Source organism: Idiotropiscis lumnitzeri, chromosome 21 (genome assembly GCF_059441095.1).
Source record: "Idiotropiscis lumnitzeri isolate Australia: NSW breed Sydney's pygmy pipehorse chromosome 21, RoL_Ilum_1.0, whole genome shotgun sequence".
Classification (NCBI taxonomy): Eukaryota; Metazoa; Chordata; class Actinopteri; order Syngnathiformes; family Syngnathidae; genus Idiotropiscis; species Idiotropiscis lumnitzeri.
In genome coordinates, this window is record NC_142411.1 from 8,511,608 (window position 1) to 8,535,763 (window position 24,156).

Consider the following 24,156-nt stretch of genomic DNA (forward strand, 5'->3'; position numbering starts at 1 on the left):
AGAATGGTGAATTTGTATTTGCTGGCAAGCTCAAACTGATTAAGGTTTAGATTTTAAATTTTTATTTTGATCATGAAGTACAAAAAACTAAGTTTTCAAAAGAGATTTTACCATACCAAATATTGTGTATTGGTGGTTTGAAAAGTAGTGAATGACATGATATGTTGGTGATAGTTTGACTCATAATTTTCCTAATTCAGTCCAATATATGAAAATGATTTCTTTTGAAGTCCAATCTGTAATATTTCATCCTGCCTGTTGGAAATGCATTTTTTTTCTCTCTGCCCACAGTTTTGCTTTGTTAATTGGTGGGCGGAGCCAATGAGTTGCACCTGTCCACAATCGTCAGTGGCCGGTATTTAGGTGCGGCTCCAGGGAAAGGCAGTTGCACGAATTGTGACAATGAGCTAAAAATGGCGTGGAGGTGATTTTAATTTCTGGTCAAAATTCCTTATGGGGAAATCCATGGTTTTGTTTTCCAGCCAAATATCAATTTGCATTCCGGCAGAGTCACATTTGTTGTCGGGGCATGCCTGGAATTTTGAGGATAAATAGTTTCCACACCAACACTCAAGCTAGAGCTGCCCTATCTTGACTTTCTTGCACGAGCTGACGAACCCTGCTCGGATGAGAGGCAATCAATTCAAAGTCCTGCGAATTAAGACTTGGAGCTGATTACCAAGCGCTCCCAGGTGCGCACTTCCTTGCTCACTCCACCTAGCTCAGTGTGGCAAACGCAGGTGTGAGCCGAATCAAATAACAGAAGAAAACTTACACATTTAAGATTCCGCTGTAATCCAAAAGCAACTCTTTAAAACCTCATTTTGTGTCATTGCGCTTTATTCAAATAAAACCAATTTTCCTTCTCCTCTGCCGGTAGATGGAGCAGATATCCCAAAACGAAAATAGTGTCAGTTTTGTATTTGACAACCTAATATAGATTTTGTAAATCCAAACCGCCACTATCAATTGGATTACAAACAAGCGGCATGAAAGGAAGCGGGCTGGGGTGGGTTGGGGGTAATGCGAGGAAAGCAGTATTGATCCATATGCATTGTCTCGTTAATTTTCCTGGAGGTGTGGATTCCTTTTGATCAATATCTAGTGAATGCATCTTTATTCATCTGTGTAACCTATTACTGTCGGTGAAATTCGAGGCCCACTTTACAATTAGAGCTCTGGATCAGGCAACGCCAATCAATAGAATGGATGTATGATCTGTGCGGCAGGAAGCAATAACTAGTCAAAGGCACAGGGCGTCTTCTTCCAAGGCTAAAGGCTAATCTGGGTGAGTGGCTTGCCTTTTAGTCAATGGCAACCTCGATTCCCAAAGCCCCAGCTTTAATAAAAAAGACCCGCCTCTCGAGACTATATACTCAATATGGCTTCAAGATCTAAGGTCATTTTCATTTAACTCCCGTACTGCCATTGACGGCTAAAGACGTCAAAGATCCATTTTATTTACTCGGCTGGTGGTGAATGAGTTTTAACTGACGCTCATATAACGATAACGGCTGGTGAATTATTCGATTTTACAGATGCAGCTTACCATGATAGATGCAATCATACAAATTTCAAGAGATGAGGACAAATACAGACTTTAGAGGAGCAGGAATGTTGTTAGGTAAAGTAACAAAATAATTGCAGTATCTTGCTTTTGCGATAACATAAAAACATTTATGTAACTATTATATTCTCTGGTAAGTTTATATCTATGTATTTTAATTTGCTGTTTTGAATAATTATTAATTCATGTGAGATATTTAACTCATTTACTGCCATTGACGGATTAAGACGTCAAATGTCCTTTTTTTTTTACTCGGCTGGGAGTTAAGAGAAAGGGCCTCCATATATTCTTGCATATCTGTATGTGTGCCATTATCTTTTGCTTTTGACTTTAACAGACAAATCGGTTTTTTAAACAGTCTTTCCAAAAAAACGAGAAAAAAAAGCTCTCCTCATTAAAAGTTAAAAGCTGGGTTTTGTTTGTTTCCCGCTAAAACACAGAAAAACACCAAAACAGCGTTTTAACATTTCTACACTCTGGAACTGGCTTTGTATTAAAATCAAAGAAGCAGGGAAAACATTTAATGTTCATGTAAATAAAGAGAAAATATTTTGTGCCTCTGTAAATTGTGCAACAGTGCAAGTTGTACTGTGAAGAATCTTTATCAGTTATAAAAATATTTTATAATCAATTTTAGTTGGCTTTTCATATGAAATAAAATTGTAGTATTGATTGTGGCAGAAACAATAAGTAATATTTGTATTTTTGGCTGAACAAAATAAAGTTAAACTACAGTATCATTTCTGTTGTAATTCGTTGTTTTATTCTGGGTCAAAATAAAAACCAAAATGTCTAAGCAATACAGCATTAGAATATCGATTTCCGCCTTCCTTCGTGCTGTATGTTAATTCTCGCTTGTTGTGCAGAATAATGGCGGGATTTGCATTAGTAAGAAGATGTGACAATCAAAAAAGCCCTAGAATAAGCAAATCAACATCGAGGCATTTGCCACGAATCAATGCGGCGCCCACTCGGCTCTTCATGAACTGATGAGCTCGTCGAGGTACAATATGAAGTTCCTCGTGTCCTGCAGCCACCGCAGCGCATCCAAAACAACATTTGCATTTATGGATTTTCTCAGAGCGCTGCATTTTGTGTGTCATGCTCTTGCTTGCGGGAATTGGGATCCCTATTCATGGTCTTTATCCATTTCATCTGTCACACAGTTTTAAATGCAAGCTTTTGGAATAACCCGGCAAAGGCAGTTTTAAGTTAGTCAGAAGCAGGGAGTTACCTCAGGGCAATTTTTATTTTTTTTATGTAAAATTTTATAAAGAACAGCTACATGCTTTTGTTTCTCGTGTACTGTATATATTTAACAGTTTCATATACAATATACTGTCTTACATTAAAAATCCATACCAGCACCAGGAATAAGTCATCTCAAGTAATCCACGCATACGTTCTCGTGCAGAGCTCTTCAATCCTGTTCCTCAAGATCCGGTGCCTTGCCTGTTTTCCACCGTTCCCTGCTTCAACATACCTGGATCAAATGATCAGAAAATTGATTCAAATAATTGAATCATTTGAATCTGGTGTGTTGTAGCAGAGAAAAGTGGAAATCAGGCAGACCAGGAATCAGGAATAGGTTTGAAAACCGCCTGCTCGAGTGGTAGCCGAAGAATCACTTCCCTTGTACAGTTCAGTTGTATTTCACTTTTAATTTCAATGCATTTGTATTTAATCCTTAACTATTTGTTTCTAAACATTAGTATGAATTGTTTATGCGCAATACATTTTTAATTGATTAAAAGAGATTTTCAAACAGCATGAGGTTAGGAATAAAGCCTTTGAATTGTTTGAACAGGAACACTTGGGCCTACTACGCTGCTGTATTTTAATGTTGGTTATTATAGTTGCTTGGATGGGTTTTGGTTTTAAATAGAACTTTGTGTAAAAAGCTTAATTACATAAAGAGTATTCAGGTTCCATAAACATGTAAATCGACAATGTTTACGCATGTCCTAAGCCCCCATCTCGTTTTCATTCTGTCGCGAACTACACCTGCGACTTCCATGTGACTCACCCCGCCATGCATTCGCATCCTACCCGTCTTTGCAATGCGCAGCCATCCTGCTTGCCCTCTACCGCGCCTCATCATTCACTGCTGGCATTGCTTCCTTTCTCCTTGTCAGTCCTGCCCTCCGGCTGTCCACCTGAGATCCCTCGCTTGGCCACCCTCAAGGCCTCAGGTATCCGCTTGGGATATTCCACCAGGCTGTCGCCTCCAACCCCCAGGCTATCCGCCTGAGGTCTCCTTGCTTTGTCCAGTTCCTGGGAAGCCCATTACCACTCCCTGATGCCATCCTGCTCCCCAGCTATTTGTGCCTAAATCAACTTTCAAGTGCTTTTTTTCTGCTTTTAGCAACATCCAAACAATTGACGAGAACATCAGTAACACCCGGCAATGCACATTAAACAATGTAATTAAGAAATACAGCTGATTGATAGCGACTGAGTTTCACATTAAGCCCTGTTGAGTGATTACTTTTTTTTTTTTTAACTAATGAAACTTTTTTTTTTTTTAATTGATCGCAATGAATCACATTTTTACTTTAATTTTCTTCGAATTTGTATTGATATTTACTTGGAAAAAAATCTTGGAATTAGTGTGAAATATATATACAAAGTATATTTCGGGTCAGGCTGTTCTAGTATAGCCTCCATTGATCGTTGTAGTTGAACGATCCGCCAAAAACATACGACTAATCTGGTATTTGAATTTGGCCTTGCGAAGTGCGAAATTTATTTTTGCTTTCTCCAATGAGCCATCCAGCAACTTTAGTTTAAGTAAGTTAATAAAACAAACTAAAAGACGGTCTTTGTGCCAGTGACTCGCCTCTAAGATTGGTTGCCAAGTGAGCAGAAGTCAACTACCAAATGAAGTAAATAAAGCTGAATTAAATAAGTTAAAAAAAATTATATATATTTTTTTTTAAAAAGTTAACAATTTAACTTTGACAGCCCTAATATACATATACATCTGCTGCAATAGACTCTAATCTACCCACCCCCCTACTGAGGACAAGCGCCTCAGAAAATGGATGGATCCTAATTTTTTTTTTTCTCCCCCATGGCGATAACGTGCAAAAAAAAAAAAAAAAAAAATCTTGTGCATATGTTTTATAATACCCATCACACAGAGAATCAGATCACACACATGCAGATGTCATTGTAAAAGCGCATCTCAACAGATAACCAGCCAGCAAGCTGGCTGACAATTTTCCATCTCATCGCCGCTTTTTACATTTGTCTACAGCTGGTCTTGAACCGCGGCTATAAGTCTGCAAAGCCCAAGTACTTAGGGGTGAGCTACCTCGCCTCGATTGTACATTCCACGTGAGTCACAGTAGGATAAAAGCAAATTGATTTCACTGATTTATAAGTTGCAGGTGTGGCAAGCGTTCTAAAGAGTTTGGCACAGTCGCAGATCACTGCAGGTGTGGTGCGATTTCACGTCGCAGGCAAACGCTGCTTGCATGATTATCTTGAAGTGTAAGTGTTTGTGTTAACGGGAGGCGACAAGTTGCATCTCAATGCAAATCATTCTCCGCCTGCCATTCAGCCGCAGCTGAGGTGACGCTCTGGCGTATTGGCAAGTGAGACGGGCAGGTCGATAAGGATTTTAACCGCATTTTAAAACGGGTAATGGTGGCCTTTATGTGTGTCATTGTCACTTACCCAAAAGTCACGGTTCCTAAGCGTCGCCATCCATCACCTCGCGGCCTGCCGCATGCCTCCCTATGCCAAACTAATTCACTTAAATTCCATTTGTTTGTTTGCTCTCAAAGTCACTTTCTTTTATGATCGAGCTGGACGTTGGCGACAATTCCACACGAGGATGCAAAACTGTTTTCTTCCATTTTTCATTGAAAATTGCTTCCTCAAAACAAAAATTGTGCTGAATCGTTAGCCCTTGAAAGAAGAGCGGCCTGCACGGACGGTTATGACTCCACCAAAACATTTCCCTTGATAAACTATGACACTAAAACTTTAATTAAAAAAAAAGACAAGCCATGAGAGATAATGTAAAATTTATGATTGAATCCCTGCCCTCTGTTTTGCTGAGGGCAGTTTTCACCATAAGGTTTTAATGATCAGAATGGTAAGTGTGATGGAAGTGTGCTGTTTAGCTTCAATAATTGAAAGACTGCAGCGCAAAGGCCTTCCAAACACACACACACACACACACACTCGTGCACACATTCACAGCTTTTAGATTAGCCATGGATCAGGTGCTTATTTATGTAAATGGGGGTCTCTCTCCTGGAAATAACATCTCAGTCATTATAATTACCCAAAAGAGAAATGATCAATAATTCATCCATAGTACTTTGCAAATAAAGATTGGATGAAAATATGATCAGAAGAGCCGTAATGGCGCAAATCTTAATTAATAGAATACATTATAATAGGATACACGAAAATAATTTTCTGTTTGGTACATGTCTTTGGTTTTTTTTTGCTGTCTCCATCTCGGCATCCGTTTTTTATTTTTTTTTTTGTCAAGGCCGCAGCGGTAAAACCATCTGACTTGTCATGTTGAGGACTGACTGTGCTGAAAATGAAACCACTCACAACCTGTATTTGCTACAATGTCATAAAATTAAAACGGGTTCATTTTATGCATACGAGATTTTCTGTCGGTCGCAAAATAAATATTATGGTTAATTTTTGCTCTCTATTGGAGTCTTTTGCGACTTATTTATCGACTCAATGTCATGACCCGTGTCGGTCATGTCAGGGGTTTTGTTGTCATTTTCACGTCCCGTCCCGTGCCTTGTCTTTGTTTTTGTTTACCTTTGTCCGCTGAGTGGGGGCGTTTCCTTCTGCGCTCGTTCCCCACCAGCCACACACCGGTTCTCCGTTAGCCTCACACACCTGACTCCCATCTGCTCCCCTAATCAATGGACTATTTAAGCACCCCTTGCCGACGGTTCGGCGTCGGTGCATTGCCCCATTTTGCGGACTTCACTGTGCCCTTGCGTTGCCTTGTCCTCATGTCATTGTTTGCTCGTTACCCCCTTTCATGCTCATAGCTCATAGTATTCGTTACTGTCCCCGTTTCTGAGTCAAGTTTAGTCTTCCCCAGCCGCGTTTCGTTCGTCTTCCTTGGTTTGCACTTGGTCACGTTTATTTATTCCGAGTCCCTTGTTTGTCTTTTGGTTTTGGTTTTTGTTAATTAAATTCCCTTTACGTTACCCTTCCCTTGTCTTCCCTGCGTTTCTTCGGTCCTCCTCCACCTCGCCTACCAGCGAGCCTAACACTCAAGATGTACACAAAAAAAAAAAAAGTTGAGTAGTCTTCTTTCCTTAGTGTGTTTGGAGTATCTGGTAAGATTCCCAAAGACCTGATGCAAACTGGCACAAACATTTTACAAAGGCAATGTCTCAAACTGAATTCTATTGTGCGCCTGCAGTGTCTGAATCGTTTTTTTTTCCAGACCCAATTATTTTGTTATAAGGAGACATTTTTTAATGAGTCTCCGGCAGGCTGTAAGAGACTACCACACATGCTGAGCAGCTGTGCAGCATTACAATAACCCAATGGTTCTGTTAAAAAAACATTTTAGCATGTGAATGCTTCATTAAAGTTTACTTTTCGGTGTATCAGTGGGAAAGGAACGAAGCCATTTGATCTTTGTGTCAGCTTTGTGGTGGAGGTGTTTAGTCGCCTTAAGCGATTGTGAGTAGTTACCCCCGGAATGTCTGACATACCACAATCAGGGGAAAATTTTTGATTGGCTTTCATGATTTTGTTATATTTAGACAATTAACCCTCTCAGGTGGAACGGTTTGCAGGTCAAATACTCAAAAGTTGCGCAAAGACTCACATTTCATGACCTCTACTGGAATTTAGTTACCAACCAAATACTAGGTAATAAATCCTTTATTAACTAGATGTACTCAAGGCGTGTGAGTTTATATAATTAAGAAGGGAAATATTCAAATAAAGACGCAATTGACTCAAATATGTTCCGATAGTCTCTTCAATTCTCTTCAGGAAATAGCACAAGTCAGAAATCTGGGCTACTTTTCTTATCCTCGCGTGTACCCCCATCCAAGACGAATGCAGTCAAGAAAAATGCTGCTACTAAAAATTCAGCCCTCACACTAAACAAGTTTTTCTATCATAGGTCATGCCGGTTGAAATCGTTTGTCCTCTCTCCTTCCGTCTCACGGGTCCAAGGCCAGGTCCCACAGTTGATCCCCATCTGGTCCGATGGCATCCTGCAATTTCGTCTTTTGTGTGGGCATGTAACTGTTGTGTGTGTGTGTTTGTCGTGATTGGGCTCAAGTGACCCCTGTTGTGCATGTCTCGCGTCCAATTCGTTGTGTCTTTGGCGGTACAGCGTGTGTGGCAGACGTGTTGTCACTTGTATATGCAGACTGACAATGTGTGTGATGCAAATGCAGGTCATGAACGGTCTACGGATTTCAACACATTTAAACTAAGTATTATGAATCTAAGGTGAGAATAAACACAATCATGTGTCATTACTGTGCATGATACTTGTAGTTTCATTTGGCAAAAGATTTTTGTTCCATAAATGCTTGACACCTGCAGCAAATACAAACCTGCTAATGTGAATGATTGTCATTCAGTCACGTCAATGCTTAAGATAATGCCGCTAACGTAATACAATCCTTCAATTCAAGTGACTTCAATTCTTTATCTACCAGAGTCAGAAAAGCAAAACAAAACAATGCATTTCTCTACGTATGATTGGTTGTATGCAGAGAGGGATATTGGATATGCCGCACTTGAGCGTAGGAAGCTATGAAAACATATACAGGCAAACAAAAAAAATAAATAAATAACTGAAATGGACATGAAAAGCTGGAGTGTAAATGCACTCTTTAGTGTGGTATAATTTATCTCTGGGAAAAGCAAGCTACCTTCAACTCTCATCTACAAAGAAACAAGGTCAATGTTCTTTTCTTAAACCCAAGTATTGGAAATGAGAATCCAAAAGGCTTCTTCAAACAAGGACAAACAAAGAAGAGCTTTGCACTTTCAAATGACCCATTGCGGGATATTAGCAAAGGAGGTAAAGAGTGCCGGGTGAAGATAAAGAAAATGAAACAAAAGGCATCGCATTTGAATTGTCTCGTAACTTGCATCCATCATACCGGAGGAACGGATTCAAATTGAGTTCTTTGTTTGGATCCGCACGACACGGCGACACTCTCGTGGACAACGTATGAGTTCAGCCTTGTGTCGGTAAGAACTAAAGGCTGCGAATATCTCAAAGAATTGATGTGCGCGCGTACTGTATATACTTGTTCCAAGGCACTCTCATTTACATATAAAGCACCAAGCCCAAAGGTAGTAAGCGGACTTTAACAGTGAGCGCTGCCATTTATTGCTTTTCATGCTGCAGTGGATACTTGAGAGCTGTAACTTCTCAAACGTGGCAGTGAAATCCATATACAAATGACCAACAGCCATCATTGTTCTCCAGTAAGAGCACATTTACTTCAGGGAGATAAAAAAAAAAAAGGGATAAAAAAAAACCCACACGCACAAAGCCTCGCTATGAATCATCGTCTTTTCTTATTCTGTGATGTACCAACTACTGTCTTCTGTTTTGTGAAGTGAAACTTCTACATTGGATTTTACGCTTATTGGACCAAACAATTTAAGGAGGCGAACCCCGCAATGGTACCCCCACCCCACCCACACCCACCCACCCTCCAGCGGCCCTCCCAAAAAAAGCCGTCAAATTTTTACCCGGTCTACAAATGAAGACAGCTTTGCATTTGGGGAGAATGATGATATAATCCATCAATGTCAACTTAATCTGAATTGGAAATTATTTAAAAACCCGGACTGAACAGTTTTCGGCCCATACAGTCAGCAACATGGAAGATTTATAGCGATGTCATTATTCTAAACATAATCTTGGTTTTTTTGGACTGTGTTATTTATTAGTGATTTATAGTCATCCCATTTCCATGTAAACTATGGTCGGAACTGTCAGAAAAGGACAGAGCAATATGCTAACAGCCACTAGACAACAGATATGAATAAATAGCCGAGAAGATTTTTAGCTGTGCGCAGATGTCATTTGACTTCGCAGCTGCAGTTTTGTCAACACTACTCAGCATAGAAATATACTGATTACATGGAAACATTTACATCATAGCGTAGCAAACCATGAAGAAGCCATTATCTTAATCAGGTCTCATGACATATTTTTTTTTTTTTTTCAAATTCCAATTATTAAGCTATCCCATTACTATCTTCCTTATGATAATCATGACCATGAGGGACAACGGTGAAGTTGCACTGATTGGCATGAGGTTTCCCAATTCTCAGAACAGACTAAACAGACCTCGAAACATATTAAATGTTTGTAAAAAGTATCTCAGTGATCAGAGATTTCAACCGACATGACCTTTTTGTTAGGAGCAAGCAAGGACGGAAGTGGGTTTTGGTCCGTCCATGTAATCGTCCGTGACGGGGTCAACTAACATGGGGTACAGAATTCAAATATTTTCACTTCGAGCAGAGTGAAATCTTGCAAAACTGTTGCATGTACTGGCCCTTTAACTGAGTACAACAAAGAGTGAGAGCCTCGTAGTGGCCAAAAACACAGAAGCGATACGTGCGGCATTGTGAAGAAGCAATTGAGAGCCAATTGAACTTTCCGGTATGCTGTGTGACAGGAACCTTTGGGGGGGCGGGGCTTCTCCCAGTGTTTTGAATATGGAAATGCAACACAACGCACAATCCTACCAACAAGATCGTCGGCAAATACGCGACTCTGGCTCGATGCTTGGCTTTCCAAATGAATTCTTACAAACAAAAGCCCGACTCCTTGGCGAAGAAGAAGCAGTTACGTGCAAAGTGGTGGATGTCTCCCACCTTTTAAACAAACTAAGGCCACCGATATTTTTGAAGACCAAATGAGTACTGTCGATGATCATAATATTGTCAATGTCTGCTGTTTAAGTGACCAGAGTCTCAAAGGCATCAACAGTCCTTACTGTAAATTGTATTCTTACTGCCGTTTTACTCTATTCATTCCACCTATTTGTTCGAGATCTAACTAAAAATAAAAAATAAATTCTAATCATAACTTCTACAAGGCAAGCACTGGAAACCTTTAAGGCACGATAAGCAACCACCCAGACACCAAGTAAAAAAATCGAGCCAGCAGCTTTTCCAGCAACTGAAGACTTAGTTGGAACTGTACAACTGTAGATGTTTCCCAGACAGGACTTGTAATCAAAACACAGCACAGAAAATGTATTTGTCTAAGACTTGAGTGACATGCACATAAATACAGACTGCAGCAATTTACACTTTCCATCGTTGAATTATCGGATCTAATTGCTGCATTAGACACAAAATACTATTCATCCAACTAAATGGGGATTTCTTTTGGATGCCATTAAGATGTTTATTTTGGGATTTGAAGGGCAGGGATTGCTTGATGCGTGCCCTTTAAAAAAGTCAAGAAAGTAGAATGTCTGCAGTTTTCTGACGTTTCCTTTTTACAGTAGCGTTTTGCATGTTGACAAATTCTTTTAGTTAGCGCTGCTGTGGTTCCAGCCCAAAATACATTTGTGATCTGATTTTGATTATGAACATTCCACAGATCATCTGGGGCAGGTTAGCTTTCTGTAGAAGGCGTCAAAATGGAACTTGGTGCCTTTTAGTTTTTTTGCGCCACATATCTGGAAATAACTACTGGCAAGCTTGAGGTTTCCTGCAATAATTTTTTTACTTGTTCTCCTTCCAAGTGCCTTTCACCAAAACAGGTTTGTGACAAATTCACATTTATCACGGCACTCGAAACTTCACTCCCCTTTAAATGAATTCCATCTTACTTTCTCATTTAGATTTCATCCGTCTTTTATGAAACATCTTCTGTTGCTGCCTTTCAAGTATTTATGTAAAGCGTTTTGCAAACGACTTGGTTGTTGAACAGTGTATAAGAGGAAAATGACCCTGAAAACACCCTCGGTGTGTGTTTGGTACCTCATTCATCATGCTAACTTGCACAATAAGATGTGTGATGGTGTTTTTAATAGGTAAATGAATATCCTTTGTTATTCAGCCTTGTTCCTTTCGGGTTTGGTGAGACCAGTTGCTCAAGACGTAATGGTGTGACTTTATGAAATATTTTTAATGGTTTTAGCAAACATGATAATAGGGATGCATTTGATTAGACCAAACCAAATCAAGCTCAATGTACTGATCAGAGTTGTGTCTACAAAGGTTGTATAAAATATTAACTAATAATATTAATAATAATATAAAAATATTAGTGCTGTCAAGCGATTCATTTTTTTTTTCCTCACTAATTAATCGGCAAAAAAATTCCGTAATTGTGATTAATCACATTTTTCAATGACTGTTTTTTTTTTTGTAAGCGCATTCATAAATTTAAAACGTTGTGCGGACAATTGCCGAATATTTCTGCTGTGTTCATAACTCTCTTATTCCTAAAAGTGTTGCCAGTGATGGGCCATTTGCGTTAAAATAAAAATAAAAATAGACATTCAGTGGAGGCATGCATTATGCATTTTTTTTCACAATTTGAAACAGTTCCCAGGTGTGAATATTATATGCCAGTGGCATGCTTTCGTCGAAATACTGTAAGGATGAAGGATTTTAGACGATATTGCTTGACATGGTAAAACGTTTTTTACTCATTCACTGCCAGCCCAGGTAAAATGAATGTATTTTTTGGCGTCTATATTCGTCAATGGCAGCGAAAGAGTTCATGGCGATAACGGACTGCAATTTTATCAGTACTGGACAAAATTCATTAAGAATTCCAATAAGAAAAAGTTTCCTTTCCTTATTGGGCTAGAATAGATGTGACTAAAGCTTAAATATTACACATTAAGTGTTTTTGTGAACTCAGAATTCCAGACGGAATTGTGGAGTCGTTACAAAGCATGTGACTTCTGATTATCACAGAAGTTGGCTTTGGTTTGAAATTCCCGCAATGAGGGACCTTTCGTTTGATTCCAAGCGTTTTATGAAGCTTATTCACAATTCCCACCGGCCCTGCTGCAAATCCTCGGCATTACAGATCGACCTTTCATTCCCGGAAACGTTGGACCTCGCCCAGTACCTTGACTTCCCGTTTTCCCTTACAAGCAAGATGGCTCGGCTTGGCGTTTCTGTTCACTTCAGTTGAGAGCATTTTCTGCCCATTTTTTTCCTCACCATTTTGGACTTGAGCTCATTAAAGATTTGAACATTTATCAAGTGACTCTTCCAGAGTTCATGTTATGAAATATTTCTGAAATTGAGCAACTGTCTGAAGCACGGTGCGTTTGATTCCAGCGTGTTTTCACTTAACAAGCCTCGAATATTTCGGTCTAGAACGCAATAGAGCAGTGACTGTTGACTTTTGCCATGCAGATGAATACAAGTTGTACATAAATACAGCAAGCGCATGAAACACAAGAAAATCCATAAATGCAAATGAGGATGTTTGTGAAACACAAGAGGGTATTCAAAATAAAATAAAATACAGATAGATAAATGACTAATGTGCGGCCAAGTGCGTTTTGTTGTAGGATGTCCTGTTTTTGCTAATCTTTCATTCTCGCACCCACACAATCACCATCCATGTAAAAAATGCTATGCTGGTGTCGCATAACTTGCGCCCATAGGACAAAATAATGTTATTTATTGGTGATTAAAGGGGAAGTCAACCCGAAAAATTTCTTAACAAAATTTTGTACTATGCAGACCCGCTAATCAAAGCACAGCATTCTGATTGATATCGTGTTTACGGAAAATGAATTAATCAGTAAAATCCACCCGGTTTTGTCAATCACAGGGGACGGCCATTTTGGCACTTTCATGGACTGAAAATGACATCACAATTGCTCAGGGCTCAGATAACCACCAATCATGGCTCAGCTTCAGACAAATGTGAGCTGTGATTGGTCGTTGCTTGAGCCATGAGCAACTATGTCATTATCAGTCACCAGAAAGTGACAAAATGAGATGGCTAAAAAAATGGTGGATTCTGCTGCTTCGCTCATATCACACAAACTCAATAAAATAATATTTTTGGGTTGACTTCCCCTTTAAATACATTTCTCTGTTATAATTAACTTTGGAATTGCTGATCATAATTATTATTTGAATTAAGTGGAGATTGGACCGAAACGCAGATGCTCGCAGCAAGCCAAAACAAAATAATTTGTAATTGACGTGCATTGACTGGACTGAGCATTGAGATTATGTAGTGAGGCTGGTTGTGGTTCTGAAAATTAAGATCAGGTGTGAATGCACTGGTTGGTAGACATAAATCCAAAGTAATCAATTCTAGATTTCCCTTGTGCATCTTATCACGCCATGCGGTATGTGTGATGGAATGACCGTGATTTGTGTAGATATTTGCTTCTTTATCATATGATGCAAATCCATTGTTTGTTTGACTCTCACCTTGTTTTATATTTGGACATAATCCTCATCGTAACAAAGATCACTTTAATCAAACGAGAAATCACACGTATTGTTTTTCGGAGCGAACACAAAAAACATGAATAACTCCATGTAAAAAATAAAATGACACGCGTGTCAGACCAGGATGAGTATAGCATCATAATTATTTGAAAATGTTTTCATTTTGCTTCCAACGAGTAGCCAATCAGCGCTGATGCAGCCGGAGCTGGATGGGCTTCATCAATTCAATTAAAATTTCTGGCTCCATTTCGACGATCTCTGTCCTGATTGCTGCCAGCTGTCAACGTTGCTAGGTGACAACGTGTGCCGCTTAGTGAGAGCGGAAACAACAGTTGGAACAATTCAGTTTATCTTGTCTCTTTTTCAGAGAATGCGAACTCGTTGTCATTTATATTCCATTCTGAATGACAAGTGACCACTTGTTTGTCCATGAGCTAAAATTAGCTCCCAATATTCGATTTGACAAATCTGTATTGAGGATGAATTGAGCGTGCTGATTCATGCAAAAGCCTTTATTTGATGTAATTCCCCTCCTTTACACATCAATAGATAACATAAGCCCATTCTCCTCTTCATGAATGTTAATGTCTCAGTGGAGGGCAATGGATGCATGTATTTTTTTTCTTCTGTGCTTATGAATCATTTATACCAGTGGAACAAACTTGGCTGTGTTGTACTGTAAATGTATGCGTTTAGTGGCTGGTGCTACATTTAAGAAAACATTCTGCAAGGCAGAGATCTACGATATAAAGATACATCTAGGTCTAAAAAACATTTTCTTTTTTTTTTTTTAAGGCTTTGAAGTGGAGTTCGTTTTTAATCAAGGTTGATATGAACATTCATGCCCGCATGTTACCGATGCAGATGCCAGATGTGATTAGCCAATTGCAGTCGACTTGGACTAGCAAACACTGCCTTTTTCAATGTTGGTCATTTGAAATGTCTCCAGAGTGCTTTGAGATTTTTTTTTCTTTCATAACAGAAATTCAAATGTTAATTTTTTTTTTTTTATATACTGGCTCCACCGTAAACCCACCACCAAGCATTAGAGCAGGGGTTGGCAAACTTTTTGATTGGCGGGCCACAATGGGTTCTAAAATTTGACAGAGGGGCCAGACCAGGAGCAGATGGATGGAGTGTTTTGGTAACCTCACCTCATCTGGGAAAAAAAAATGCATTTAATTTGAAATGAAAGTGAGCAAAAGCATTACAACAATTAATATGTCTTTGAAAAACCACCGTTTTTAGGGAAAAAAACATTAACAAGGTTTATTCATGCAATTTTTTTCAAGGCCGGATTATAACGTTTAATGGGTCGCATGTGGCCCCCGGACCGTAGTTTGCCTACACCAGTGGATTGGTCCGTTTGTTTGTTGTGAGTTGGCAGGATTACAAAACTGCGACAACACCGATTTCCACGACATTTGGTGACACATATGCAAAGCAACCCGCCATTAAATTTGGACCACATTTGGAAAGCATTTTCTCCTCATCGGTATATTTATTTGGCAGCACAGCCTAGTCATGGAATTAGTCTGTAATGCATACCGAAGCGATGGGTGCTGTAAATGGGCTGAACAGGTGTTGCTGAAATGAAGTCAGACACATTCGATTTATATTTAGCATCATTCTGCCGCTGATGTGTTGAATTAGACGATTATCACCCTGCCGCCAGAAAAGCAACGTTACAACCCGTTATCATTATAAAAGATAACAGTTCTAGTCGTTGTGAGATGATTCATGACAAATGATTATACTGTTCGATGGCATGAAAAGAGATTAATAACTGGTAAAAAGGAAATTGGTGTAGTGCAACAGATGGTTGAAAAGAACCTCTTTGGAAAAGTGCGCGAATGTTTCCACAGATGCCGACCAATAGACTCTCTCGTTATTTTGGCAGCTTGTCGTCTGCCATTAGTACCATTAATGAGGTAATTCTAGAAAAATGTGCTCGGGCTCTACGCTCATCAGTGGAGTTAGCATGTTTTTGTACTTTCTGTCCAGCTTTAAAACTTGAAACATAGTCGGCGTTGTTTTTGTGTTTTATTGTGGTAATTTATGGTTGCATAATACGTTGCCACATTCTGTCGCTTGTGTCCTTGTGTTAGCCAGTCAGTCACACTTTTGTTTCATTGTCTAATCGGCACTGCTCACAATTTCTTTTGTATCATCCCGTCAGATTAGAGGCGGCCCGTGTGTTCTACCAGCTGGTCTTTGCTGCTCATTCCCAGTTGTATCAGTGTCAGCGTTGTTGTTACAATCTCGTTTGCTCGTCAATAGAATCATAAAACTCTCCCTGTACTTTTCTCCCTGCATTTGTCTCCACCTGTCTCCATTATTTTCACCTCCTACCATGTGATTCAAGTCTTCTCTTCTTTTGCTCTGCTGGGTACCATCATTTGTCATAAACGGGCCTACAAAACGGTAGTCAGAAATTGGGGTTGCAGCCACAAAATTGACCACAGAAAACATTCTGTAAAATGTTTAAAAAAAGAACAGACATCTAGTGGGGAATTTGACCCTTCAATCATCCAGTGGTTTAATGCAGAGTTCTTCGATCCTGTTCCTCGTGGGCCGCTGTCCTGCCTGTTCTCCATCTCTCCTTGCTGCAACACACCTGTTTCAAATGATCAGGATCATTATCTAGCTTCTGCAGACCTTCCTGATTATCTGATCATTTGAATCAGGTGTGTGGTGGCAGATTCCGGCCTTCGAGGAACAGGCTTGAGGGCCCATGGTTTAATGCAGGTGTGGGCAAACTACGGCCCGGGGGCCAAATGCGGCCCTTTAATCCTTTTAATCCAGCCCGCCAAACTTGTAAAATAAATAAATAAATAAACCTTGTTAATGTTTTATTTTCTAAATACTGTGGTGTGTCAAAGACAGATATTTTGTTGTAATGCTTTTGTTCATTTTTTTTTTCTCCGATGAGGTGAGGTTACCAAAACACTCCATCCATCTGCTCCTGGTCCGAACCCTCTGTCAAATTTTAGAACCCATTGTGGCCCGCCAATCAAAAAGTTTGCCCACCCCTGGTTTAATGTATTCTGGATTTCCTGGATCAAGTCACCAGATATTGGTTAAACTAAAGCAGGCGTGGGCAAAGTTTTGGATTGGCGGGCCACAATGGGTTCTAAAATTTCACAGAGGGACCGGACCAGGAGCAGATGGATGGAGTGTTTTGGTAAAAAAAATACATTTAATTTTAAATGAAAGTGAACATTACAACAATATATATGTCTTTAAAAAACCACAGAATTTAGAAAATAAAACATTAACAAGGTTCATTCATTATAAATTTTTTTTTCAAGTTCGGCGGGCCGGGTAAAATCGTTAAAAGGGCCGAATGTGGCCCCCGGGCCGTAGTTTGGCCACCCTAAACTAAAGTAATGAAACTTTATTTTGTGCCTTGCTTTAAACTGTCAAATTAAACAGCTTTAAGAAAAAGAAACAATGACATGAAAAAAAAAACAAAGCAAAATGCGGGTTTCCTCACACATCAAATCCCACAGATTCATATCAGGGAGCTTCTTTGGACAGCTGGTGTCATGTTTCATCACGTATTGGACATGGTAGAGACAAACCGCTGCGGACAGAAACTCTTCCTCGTCTGTACTGCTTGGAGAATTACCAGCACAACCGCCAATTCTATTCATCTCCACTCAGTGCTGGTGATTGATTAGGCCTCTGCGCAAGGTTAAGTAGTTATAGCTGACAGCGCATCTTCCATATTAATTACATAAATAGAATCACATGAGCGGAAGTGATGGAATTTGCCTGGATCAATTGATATTGATCAGCGATGCCTTGATGTATGGCAACATCTCCCACCTGAGACCTTGGCCAGCTTGAGTGATGGCCGCATCCAGAAACTGTGCTGTCACAAACAATTTCCCTCCGAAATAAATAGGAATGAATTGAGACACACGCTCACGCAGGCTTGCGCACACAATAAATGTCGTTCCCGCTTTCAACCCAGAATTCCTCTCATAGCCACTAAGGCGTGGTGTCGTGGATCTTTTTTTTGTTCTCTATTGTTACAGAAATGAATAGAAAATGGAAATCCACATGATTCTTTCAATGACATTGCTGCCAAAACAGCTCGTCAAGCATTATAAGCAGCTACGCCTCAGGCGATACACAAGCTAATGAATAGTGCAAGGAAGCAAACGGAAACATTACTTTACATTCCTATAGCCTTGTCATAAATGAATAAACATGAGAGGGTGCATAAATGAAATGTTTACTCATAAATTCCTGCTTCACTCAGATTTTCCCTATGACATGTCAATTTAACCGGCTGGCTTTCATTGACATCAAATGAGAAGGGAGGAGAAAGCGAGAGTCAACACCCACAAACCTCTATTTTCATGCTCACTCACACGACCACACACACATTTAAGGACAAGGAATGGGAATTAACTACTGGCTGAGGCAAGCTGCTCTCCCACGATGCTCCCGGCTGTTTCACGAGGCTATTTCAGGTCTTCCGTCTTCTTCCCGTGTCTCTTCTCCGCATCTGAATGCAGCTGTGGGAGGGCACAGGATTATTTATAACGCCGCATCCTACCAAATTCTCTTTTTATGTTCCCTCTACTTGTACCTCAGTTTACAGTTTAGCACTTTAAATGAAGCAAAACTGCCTGTCAGATGAAGTTGCAAAAATAACCTCAACAGGATACAGCGTGTTCTATGTTAAATTTACACAGTGTCACACTTGGCGTATACAACCCTGAGGGTTTTTGCACCAAGAATTATTTTTTATCTTCCTCGAAGGAAAATGAGCAGCCTTCAAAACAAGCCATGTGATGTATACAAAATAAATGTGTTGTTCATGATTCATTAGTTTGAAGCCTGTAACTAAAAAGATAGAAATCCTCCGTGCACGCACTGATGTTGTCAGTTATTGGCCGACGGCATGCATGAAAATCTCAATTTTAATCTGCGCCCCACTTTCCTTGACCCTCATATAGTAATTAAATGATATTCGGATATCTTCAAAAAGATGTTTGATTTGTAGAAAGTAGAAATCTATGTGCCATTGCAGTTGAAATTCAATTAAAAAAAATTAAAATACTTGCAACATCCACAAAAACAATATTCCAAATGTAAAAACGGTATATTTATAATCGCATTATTTTGAAAAAAAAACTAAAACTAAAAAAAACTAAACGAAATTATACGTAACATTAAAATGTCTAATGTACCAAATTAATATTAATTATTAGTAAATATGTTGATATATATATATATATATATATATATATGTTGATATATATATATATATATATATATAAATATATATATATAAAATGTAATTTTGATTGCATATTGCATAATGAAGACATATGGACCGGAGATGACAAAATTTCAAGTGTGTCAAATTTCAAGAGTAACATTGTTCTGTTTACACATCAGTTGGATCTTCATCAAGAGGAGGATCTATTTAGTTTTCATCGCAAGAGGACCAAATATCATACAAACAAAATATGAATAAAAGGCGCAATAAGTAGTGTAGACCTGTAATTAGCATATACTGTGTCGCTCATTTGGAGTGCATGTCTTAAGGAAAACACAGCGCACTCAGTATGCAGGGCGGCGCAACAAAGTATAAAGCTGACATCTGTTTTTTTTAGTCTCAATGACAAATTCACACTGTCTGATAAACAGATGAATGAAATCACACCTTTGTGTTGTACTTACTGTAAGGTAATTACATCAGGTCGCTGGAATTGATTTATGTGATGATACTTCGCAAAGAGCTGACTAAGAATGTAAAAAAAAAAACATGAAATGTTGCTTCACAGGTGTTGTGTATGCAGATGGTGTTAAAATGCATCCCAAAGGTCTGATATATTTGATTTTATCGTATGGAATGCAATGTTTGCAATATGATGCGTAAAAAGATCCAGGTTTAGTGGGCTAACTGCTGACTGTGACAGTTTTGGAACATTGCTGTCAATTCATAAGGGTTGGAATACATCTCTTGGTGGACTGGCCATCACTCTGTTCTAAAAGACAATGGAATTGTGGTCGTAAAAGAACAGGATTACAGTAGAGGTTCGGATCTCAGAATGGTAATGATTTCAAACTCCAATTTGTTTTAGGGAAAATTGCATTAAAATAAGAATCATGCTAAACAAACACCTGGAATAAACTGTGGCCGAGCTTCAAAAGTCCACTGTATAGATCATAGCACGGGTCTTCAATCCTGTTCCTCGAAAGCCGCTGTCCTGCCTGTTTTCCATCTCTACTTGCTGCAACACACCTGATTGAAATGATCAGATAAGCAGCAAAGTCTGCGGAAGCTGGATAACGATCCGGTTCATTTGAATCAGATGTGTCCGAAAACGGGCAGGACATCGGCCCTCGAGGAACAGGATTCTTGAAGACCCCTGGATTACATCATATAGCATAATTTTCATTGTGTTTGTTAATGTGTTCTCTGCTCTCAAAGTGCAGTGACATTACTCAGCAGAATGAAGAATGACCCGCTGGATTCTTACGAAGACCCTGAATTCTTGTCAGTACAGAACAGGACTCTGCTCTGTGTTCGATTCCCTCATTGATTTGTAAGTCCTCAGTCACAGCTCCTCATGGGCAATAACATCTCCCAAAACACAGACGTTTGGTGGCAGCACCTGGCAGCTGATTGTGAGGCCGCAGCTGCTTTATGGAACATTGCCATTTCTTCACAGTCCCCGCAGGGGCAAAGTGACAAGCTGACCAGAACAGGACATATTGATCAGTAGCTAAGAGTAGAACAGAGCCACTCAGACTTCCCAACCTGGAGGGGGAGGACAGAACTGGCACTTCTCCCCAGCGAGTGTTGAAGGACTCCGCTGGGGTCTTTTGTCTCCGCTCTGACAGAGCCCCTCTGTGCCTCATTACGGTCAGCCTTGCCTGTCCGCCAAATGGACGTTTTTAGCTCGTGTTTTTCAGCGGACGCTTCTGTCTTTTCGACAGCTCTTCATCCAAAAGTACAGATGATGGTTTGAGGGGGAGAGCACTTCTGCTTTCACACTAACACCATTCAGTCTGTTCCGATCAAACAACTTTTGTTTTCCCTTGGTGAGCATTGTTTGGTCAGGTGTGAACACTAATCGGACTGTGACTAAATCTGCCGGTCCGAACATTGTCGCTGAGAAAGTAGCCAGGCCTCGATCTGATCCACAGAGTCAACGCCTGAACAATGCAATGGTGATGTAGCTAGAGGTCTCAAAAAGATAAACTTACTGAACGTGAACAGTTTAGTGTATAGGCTGTCAGCGTGTCGTAGCAGCTTTTAACTGCTCAAGGACTTTTTATTTATTTATTTATTTTTGGGCTCAAGAAGTCCTTTTAAAATGCCCTCTGCTATTTGTTGGTGTTCTGTAGCACGGTGGATTATATGTATATTATATTTAGTTCATACACGGTCGTGTTTACACCCTTGACATGCTACCAACCGTCAGATATACGCATGTTTTTCTAACCTTGATCTGTCTGCCAGTATTCAGTTTCTCAAAAATGTCGCAACAATCATTTGAGTGCGATTCGTGACAACAGTGAATGGCGGAAACTCATTTGAATTAAGTGAGCTCAGGGAGGTGGGGTGTCCTCAAGAGCACCGCGCTTCAGTAATTGTTAGCCTCGGAGTCTTGCCAAGAGGTTGGATGATGTGCCAGTTTAGCTGTGTGGGGTTTGTCTCTCTCTTGTACGCCACCTCATACCAAGACCTAAACTGGCACCGATTCCGACCATCTGTGAATCCACCCCCAATCATTCCGGCACAGGAATAGGATAAGGTAACAAGTGTGAAGAGAAGCGACACCTAACATTCCGGAAATATATCAGAAGGCTGAATAGCTCAAATCTGGTCTGTCAGTTGATCATGAATAAAGTTTATAAATTGCCTGTGTGAAGAATTAATGAAGCATTGATGAAAGTTCATTAGGGAAGATGTTCTGGCGTCATGGTGCCTCATTTAGATTCATGCAGCCTTCATTTCACATTTCCTGCATTGTCAAAATCCTTCATTTATAATTTTACAGTTTGTGTACTCAATACGATCACCAGCTAGTGAGAATATCTTGGGATTCTGGTATTTATTGTTTTTTTTTATTTTAGACCTGCAATTGGCACAACCTAGTTCCAGGACTGGTGTCCCAAAACGTATACAGTAGGAACGAAACCTAACCCTAGATTCACAAGTACACAGCTGTTCCAATTCACAAAGAGATCGTCCCTTGGAAGAACGTTCTCGAGTACGAGTAAGACTGTACTTGGCGAGTTCAAAACACCGTACTCTGCATTCTTAATATTGACAAACTGCCAGGGTACTTTTTGGAAAGTTCTGGCCTGGCCTTATACTAAGATTTTTGCACTCCAAAAAAATTTAATAAATGTTATTAGTGCTATTTCATTTTTTGCAATTTTATTTACATATAATTTGAATTATTGCGATTGTTTGTCTATTTTGCATGTAAATCATCTGAAAATTAAGGGTGTTGAAATCTTTTTAAAATTGGAGGTGTTCCCGTTGGGTCAGCACCTCCATGGCACGATTACTCTACAACTATGACCACAATTTGGGGTCAAAAGTCACACTTGAAGTGATTTGTTTCGCTTTTAAATGAATGCTAAAGGGATTAATTGTACAAAAAAAATCAATTCTTTCAATGCTATATTTTCATGTTTCTGGGTCATTTAATTTCAGCGCACTGTTGACAATTGGCGCTGACCTCTCCCAGGGCAGTTTGTTGGGTGAGCTGTCCTGGCTTTTAAATAATCTGTTAAAAGAAACATGTAATTTAGCATCTGTGGATATCGCTTGCTGTGTTTAGTATCCGTAGTATCTTATTACATTGGTAAGTTTTGACTTTATTCTTAGGACCGGAACCCAATATCATATTTTCTGTCTGTTTATAACAGGGGTGGGCAAACATTTGATTGGGGGCCAAAATGGGTTCTAAAATTTGACAGAGGGGCCGGACCAAGAGCAGATGGATGGAGTGTTTGGGTAACCTCACCTCATCCGAGAAAGAAAAAATACATTTAATTTGAAATGAAAGTGAACAAAAGCATAACAACAAAATATACGTCTTTGAAAAACCACAGTATTTCGAAAATAAAACATTAACAGGGTTTATTCATTTAATTTCAAGTTCGGCGGGCCGGATTAAAACGTTTAACGGGCCGCATGTGTCCCCGGGTCGTAGTTTGCCCACCCCTGGTCTATACAAATACACAAATATGCATGTGTCATTTGAGAAGGGAGAAAAAATTACTTTATAGCTGGCTAAAAGCAACAAAAATGTACAACAGGATGTCGCAATTGGCCAATGTGTTTTTTTTTTTTAGCCCACCTGTTTCATGTGAATTCATTGCAACATGAATTCACATTGCTTCAAGACATTTACATCTCATTCATTGTCAATCCATAGAAGCTGAATATCTGTCACTTCTCGTCAGTCTCAAAATCCGCGACCTTACCCGATACAGCTGGTTGCCGACTAGCACGCTTGAGCTACGGTAGACAGACTGCACCCGAAGCACTCGAGGGAAAGTCAAAGGTAGCCTTGATATTCCCTGATGTGCACGCACGCGCAAACTCATTACATGTTCTCCCTTCAACCCCATGTCCCCATCTCACACATTACAGCCCCCCGCCCACCCCCCCAAAAAAAAAAAAATCCTTTTAGAGAAGCCACACCTGCTTATCAAAGCCGTGGTTCTGAAAGCTTCTGATCAGTGGTGCAGATGGATGGCCACAGAGAACGGGCGAGCTCGACTGTGTGGAGCGGAGGGGCACGAGGAGAGCTGGGGCAGTGACGAGCGTCTCTCTGATGTACTGTACAGGCTGCCCCCCCCCCCCCTCGAAGGAACACCCAACTCCTTGGAATCCACACATGATGACAGAGCAAGCTTTTCTTGTTCTTTAAAGGCTTCATTTGTCATTTTTGACATACTCTTTCAGAGGGTCCTAATTATGCACATATAAGCGGTGAACGATTAACGACTCTGGCTCCATAAGTCAAAGGCATATCATCCCTACATCGCAATCCGAGTGTGGCGATAATTTAAAAAATAATGTCCATTCAAATGTAATGTGGCAGAAATGTCACAGTATTAGCATAAAAAAATAAATAAACAAATAAAAT